This window comes from Tinamus guttatus, unplaced genomic scaffold, assembly GCF_059628265.1.
Source record: "Tinamus guttatus ecotype Peru unplaced genomic scaffold, ASM5962826v1 Tinamus_guttatus_pri_ptg000616l, whole genome shotgun sequence".
In the NCBI taxonomy this organism is placed as follows: domain Eukaryota; kingdom Metazoa; phylum Chordata; class Aves; order Tinamiformes; family Tinamidae; genus Tinamus; species Tinamus guttatus.
The window spans coordinates 33,593-40,677 of record NW_028289150.1 but is presented as its reverse complement, the minus strand read 5'-3'; positions in this window follow the sequence as shown (position 1 = coordinate 40,677).

The following is a 7,085-nucleotide window of genomic DNA, read 5'->3' as shown; positions in this document are numbered from 1 at the left end:
ACAAATTTCCAGACTCCTCTCACAAAGAGTTTGCAAAGCCAGGGGGTCCAATCTGCACCCCGTGACTCAACGCGAGGGTCTCCTTGGTAATTCTCTGTATATCCCGTACCCCATGCAGTAAATAATAAGTGACCTTGCCATAGAATCTCGTGAAACCATTGCCCATATAAATATTAATAAAATAATAATATAAAATAAGTAATAAAATAATAATAATAAATAAAATAATATAAAACCTATTACTCTTTCTTTCAGTGCACTGTGTCACTCATCCCCACCACCGCTCGTTCCGTGACAACCAATAACAGCAGCAGCAAGAGGAAGACGAGGGAAAATGTGGGCCCGCTGCTGAACGGGGTGGGTGTCTTGGTGACGGAGGACAGGGAGATGCCAGGGTTACTAAATCCCTTCTTTGCTTCAGCCTTCACTGCTAAGGCCAGTCCCCACGGACTGGAGAGCTCAGAACAAGAGAGAAAATCTGGAGGGAGGAACATCTTCCCCGCTCCCGGCTGCGCCCACCCCGGTGCAGACGCCGGAGCAGAGCTCGGGGCCAGCCCCGGCTCCCGCAGCCCTTCCTCCATCCATCCATCCATCCATCCATCCATCCATCCATCCAAGGGCAGCCCTTCCTCCATCCATCCATCCATCCATCCATCCATCCATCCATCCATCCAAGGGCAGCCCTTCCTCCATCCATCCATCCATCCATCCATCCATCCATCCATCCAAGGGCAGCCCTTCCTCCATCCATCCATCCATCCATCCATCCAAGGGCAGCCCTTCCTCCATCCATCCATCCATCCATCCATCCATCCATCCATCCAAGGGCAGCCCTTCCTCCATCCATCCATCCATCCATCCATCCATCCATCCAAGGGCAGCCCTTCCTCCATCCATCCATCCATCCATCCATCCAAGGGCAGCCCTTCCTCCATCCATCCATCCATCCATCCATCCATCCATCCATCCAAGGGCAGCCCTTCATCCATCCATCCATCCATTCATCCATCCATCCATCCATCCATCCAAGGGCAGCCCTTCCTCCATCCATCCATCCATCCATCCATCCATCCATCCATCCAAGGGCAGCCCTTCCTCCATCCATCCATCCATCCATCCATCCATCCAAGGGCAGCCCTTCCTCCATCCATCCATCCATCCATCCATCCAAGGGCAGCCCTTCCTCCATCCGTCCATCCATCCATCCATCCATCCATCCATCCATCCAAGGGCAGCCCTTCCTCCATCCATCCATCCATCCATCCATCCATCCATCCATCCATCCAAGGGCAGCCCTTCCTCCATCCATCCATCCATCCATCCATCCATCCATCCAAGGGCAGCCCTTCCTCCATCCATCCATCCATCCATCCATCCATCCATCCATCCAAGGGCAGCCCTTCCTCCATCCATCCATCCATCCATCCATCCAAGGGCAGCCCTTCCTCCATCCATCCATCCATCCATCCATCCATCCAAGGGCAGCCCTTCCTCCATCCATCCATCCATCCATCCATCCATCCAAGGGCAGCCCTTCCTCCATCCATCCATCCATCCATCCATCCATCCATCCAAGGGCAGCCCTTCCTCCGTCCGTCCATCCATCCATCCATCCATCCATCCATCCATCCATCCAAGGGCAGCCCTTCCTCCATCCATCCATCCATCCATCCATCCATCCAAGGGCAGCCCTTCCTCCATCCATCCATCCATCCATCCATCCATCCATCCATCCATCCAAGGGCAGCCCTTCCTCCATCCATCCATCCATCCATCCATCCATCCATCCAAGGGCAGCCCTTCCTCCGTCCGTCCATCCATCCATCCATCCATCCATCCATCCATCCAAGGGCAGCCCTTCCTCCATCCATCCATCCATCCATCCATCCATCCAAGGGCAGCCCTTCCTCCATCATGGCCCCACCAGGGTCTCTCACCTCGCCAGGAGACACACGCCGGCCGTGTGAGCCCGGGGTGCTGTCGATGACGCCCACGCTCCCTGCTCCCGCAGCAGCCACCGGCGCTCCAGGCTCTTGGCCGGCACCAGCTCCACCACGAACAGGCTGCGGGGAGAAGCCAAGGAAAGCTCCAGGGGCAGCACTTTGTGGGAAGCTGCTCTTCAGCACAGCCCCACGATGGATCCAGCCGCAACACTCAGCTGAGCTGCAGGAATGGCCCAATGCCCCGCGCTGCCCTGCAGAGCCCAGTCCCACCTACCCCGGGGGCAGCCCAGCCCCAGGGCAATAGGCAGGTGCCCCTGCGAGGCCATGGGCCGCGCACACAGATTCTGCCCCTGTCGCTCGTCACCTGCCCGGCGGGTCACTCCTCATCAGCTCTCCAAGGGAGGCTTCCATTTCCTCCCCCAGTGTCTCGCTGAGCTGCTCCAGGAGGTTTGGAAGCAGCCGAGGAAGCAGGCGCCGAACCAGGGTGATCTACAGAGAAATTCAACCAAGAACCGCCTGGTAAGACAAGGCCCACGGACCACGTCCCCCTGACAGCCCGGGGGCTTTTACTCTCTCCGATTCTCACTGCAGGAAGAGCCTTTCAGCCTGCCCCAGCTCCCCACGCTGCTACCACCCCAGCTCAGCACCCCACAAGGCTCCACGGCCCTCACAAAGGGCAGGAATCCCGCTTGGAAAGCACGTGCAAAGCGGCACGGCCGCCGGGGCTGCTGGCCGTACCCTGCGAGGCTCCAGGGCAGCTTCCCGGAGCAGCGGTTGCTCCCATGGCTCTTTCCAGCTGCCCCCAACTTCTGTGTTAAACGGATGAGGATTGGGCTTCTTGCCAGGCTCCTCCACCCCTTGCTGTGTTGCTGCAAAGGAACGCACGCCAGGACGTGAACCGGCATCCCCGGCTACCCAAGGTACCTCCGGAGAACCACAGACCTGTCCATGGGCAGCGGGGTCTGCCCAGCACCGCTCTCGGAGCGAGCGGCACAGCAGGACCGAGTGCTCTGCCGGGTGCTCCGCAGGCACGTGCACAGGATGGACACGAGCTCCGGCACCTGGAAGGAGGTGGGCGAGAGAGAAAGGCTCGGTGGGTCCTTTCCCCATTGAGCCTCGGGGACAACACACTAAAAACGCAAACCTAAAAAATGCCTCTCTCACCTCCTCCTGGAATATCTTCTCAGCACAATCCCCCAGGAAGGTGAGTGTCCACCGACGCGCAGCCCACATGGGCCTGGCGCACAGCAGGCTCTCCACGATGCTGTTCATGAAGCCTGTGGCCTGGCCTCGGGGGAAATGTTTGCAGACAAGCTGGGGAGAAATCAGAAACACGAGTGAGCGCATCACGGGAGCTGCTCAGATGCAACACACGTGTCCTGAGAGCAACACACGTGCACACCAACATATCATGGTCCCCGTCCTGCTTTTCAAGGGCCAGGTACCTTGGCAATGTTGGTGGAGGTTGCCAGCAGAGACACAGAGGTGACAGCGCTGAGCCTATGGGGCAGACACGCGACCTGGGTCCACGGCGCCACGTCCATGTTTTCGGCTGGAACTATCAGAAAGGGCAGTAACGTTCATGAGGAGCCATCAGAAAGGGCAGTGACGTTCATGGGGAGCCATCAGAAAGGGGAGTGACGTTCACGAGGAGTCATCACAAAGGAGAATGACGTTCATGGGGAGCTATCAGAAAGGGGAGTGACGTTCATGGGGAGCTATCAGAAAGGGGAGTGATGTTCATGGGGAGCTATCAGAAAGGGCAGTGACGTTCATGGGGAGCCATCAGAAAGGGGAGTGATGTTCATGAGGAGCTATCAGAAAGGGGAGTGACGTTCATGGGGAGCTATCAGAAAGGGCAGTGACGTTCATGGGGAGCCATCAGAAAGGGCAGTGACGTTCATGAGGAGCCATCAGAAAGGGCAGTGACGTTCATGGGGAGCTATCAGAAAGGGCAGTGACGTTCATGGGGAGCCATCAGAAAGGGCAGTGACGTTCACGGGGAGCCATCAGAAAGGGGAGTGACGTTCACGAGGAGCTATCAGAAAGGGCAGTGACGTTCATGGGGAGCCATCAGAAAGGAGAATGACATTCATGGGGAGCTATCAGAAAGGGCAGTACCGTTCATGGGGAGCCATCAGAAAGGGGAGTGACGTTCATGGGGAGCTATCAGAAAGGGCAGTGACGTTCATGAGGAGCTATCAGAAAGGGCAGTACCGTTCATGGGGAGCCATCAGAAAGGGGAGTGACGTTCATGGGGAGCCATCAGAAAGGGCAGTGACGTTCATGAGGAGCCATCAGAAAGGAGAATGACATTCATGGGGAGCTATCAGAAAGGGCAGTGACGTTCATGGGGAGCCATCAGAAAGGGCAGTGACGTTCATGGGGAGCCATCAGAAAGGGCAGTGATGTTCATGGGGAGCTATCAGAAAGGGGAGTGATGTTCATGGGGAGCCATCACAAAGGGCAGTGATGTTCATGGGGAGCCATAAGAAAGGGGAGTGACGTTCATGGGGAGCCATCAGAAAGGGCAGTGACTTTCATGGGGAGCCGTCAGAAAGGGCAGTGACGTTCATGGGGAGCCATCAGAAAGGGGAGTGATGTTCATGGGGAGCCATCAGAAAGGGGAGTGACGTTCATGGGGAGCTATCAGAAAGGGCAGTGACGTTCATGGGGAGCCATCAGAAAGGAGAATGACGTTCATGGGGAGCCGTCAGAAAGGGCAGTGACGTTCATGGGGAGCTATCAGAAAGGGCAGTGACGTTCATGGGGAGCCATCAGAAAGGGCAGTAACGTTCATGAGGAGCCATCAGAAAGGAGAATGACATTCATGGGGAGCTATCAGAAAGGGCAGTGACGTTCATGGGGAGCCATCAGAAAGGGCAGTAACGTTCATGAGGAGCTATCAGAAAGGGCAGTGACGTTCATGGGGAGCTATCAGAAAGGGCAGTGACGTTCATGGGGAGCCATCAGAAAGGGGAGTGATGTTCATGGGGAGCCATCAGAAAGGAGAATGACGTTCATGGGGAGCCATCAGAAAGGGCAGTGACGTTCATGGGGAACTATCAGAAAGGGCAGTGACGTTCATGGGGAGCCATCAGAAAGGGCAGTGACGTTCATGGGGAGCCATCAGAAAGGAGAATGACGTTCATGGGGAGCCGTCAGAAAGGGCAGTGACGTTCATGGGGAACCAACCTCCAGATCCCTGGGCGCTGAGCGAGGACATGAGGGAGGCCCGCAAAGGCCACGCAAAGCCAGGGTCCCCCAAGGCAACACAGGGGCTTTGCCAGCTGGACAAGGTGCTGCGGCACAAGGGGACAGGGCTGCTTTTGTGGCCCTGCATCCCTGGGCACCGCAGCCCCGCGTGAGGAGCCCTTGCCGTGGCCACCTCCCCACCCCAGGCTCTCACCACGGGCAGCCTTCGTTTGTGCATCAGCCCCTGCTCACAGCGGCACAAGTGGGAGAAGCTCTGCCCATCTAGGGGGCTGCAGGACCCTGCAAGGACGTTGCTGCAGACGGGAAAAGCGTGGATGCAAACCTAGGGCGAGGGGGCCTGGAACTAGGACCATTTCCCTTCCCGCTGATGTGCACCGATGGCACCGGGTTAGAGAAGGGCTCCCCTCCACAGACCAGGGCTGCAGGAGTGATTCCCCTGGCAGCAGCAACAGCAACAAGGATGGTGCTGGTCTCTTTTCAGTGGTGGCCACTGATAGGACTAGAGGAAATGGCCGGAAACTGAAGCACCAAAAGTTCCACAGGAACTTAAGGAAAAATTTCTTAACAGTGAGGGTGACAGAGCACTGGAACAGGCTGCCCAGAGAGGTTGTGGAGTCTCCTTCTCTGGAGATCTTCAAACCCGCTTGGACGCAGTCCTGTGCCACGTGCTCTAGGTGTCCCTGCGTGTGCAGGGGGGTTGGACTAGATGATCTCTAGAGGTCCCTTCCAACCCTAAGCATTCTATGATTCTATTCTATGATTCTATGCCCCAGGGCACCCACCTGCCCCACGACCCCCATGCAGATGGGGACCATGCAGAGAGGGGCTTACCAGCGCTCCCCAGAGTGAGGCAGAGGACGGCTGCCCTTGGCCCAATCCACAACCCCAAACCCAGCGCCCGCAGCCCCAGCCGGACCAGCCAGCGGTGCTGGGACACCCACAGTGCCAGGAACAGCCCCGACCTCAACTGCTCCACGGCCACGAGGGCCCAGGGCTGCAGCGGGGCCTCCCGCGGCTCCTCCTGGGTCACCTCCTGCAAGGCACAGACAGGCACAAGGTGCCTGTTGGCTCCCACAAAACGACTCCCACAAAGGCTCTAGAGTGGCCCCGGTCAGGGCACTCACCACCAGGGTCTGCAGCAGCTCCCGCTTGCGGCAGAGCTCAAACCCGGGGCCTGGATGGCTGCGCTGATTTCCGTGGTGCTCTGCACCAGGGAGAGCTTCAGCTGCGCGTCCTGATGCCAGGGAGGAAAAATCCACTGTAAGCAACTCAAAGGGCCCAGGGCGGAAAGAACAAGGGAGACGGAGGCAATGTGTCTGCAAGCACAGTGCGTGGAGGACACTGCACAGTGCGTGGAGGACACTGCGCTCCGCAAGGAAAACTCTTCCCAAGGAGCCTCCCAAGGGGAGGGACGCAGCTGCCTTGGCTGTATCCCGGGAAGACCCCACGGATCCCGGCCCCGGGGGGCAGCACTGGCCCCGCTGCGGCAGGAGAGGGGCACACGGGAAGCACGAGGAGAGGATGGAGCTGGAGGCAGCTCCCTGGCTCTGCCACGCGCCCCGAGCCCTCACCTGGGAGCCCTCCTGGTAGAGCCGCAGGACGTTGCCCACGATGTCTGTCCCCACATGGACCAGCAGCGGCTCCTTGGGTGGTTGCAGAGTTCCCAGGAGCTGCTCCACAGACGACAGGGCCGGCTGGAAGTGCCCCTCAGCACAGCGGGACACGACCGAAACCATTCCCTGCAACGCAGCAAAAATGGGGAGTCGCTCTCACCACAGTGCTCCACCAGCTCCACCGGCCGGGCAGGACCTTTCCTGAGGTAATGGCAGTGAGCAGAAATGCAGCAGGGCCAGAGCAGGGCACACAGAGCCCCAGGACACGCAGCACAACACGAGGAATCCTAGAATCCTAGAATCATAGAATGCT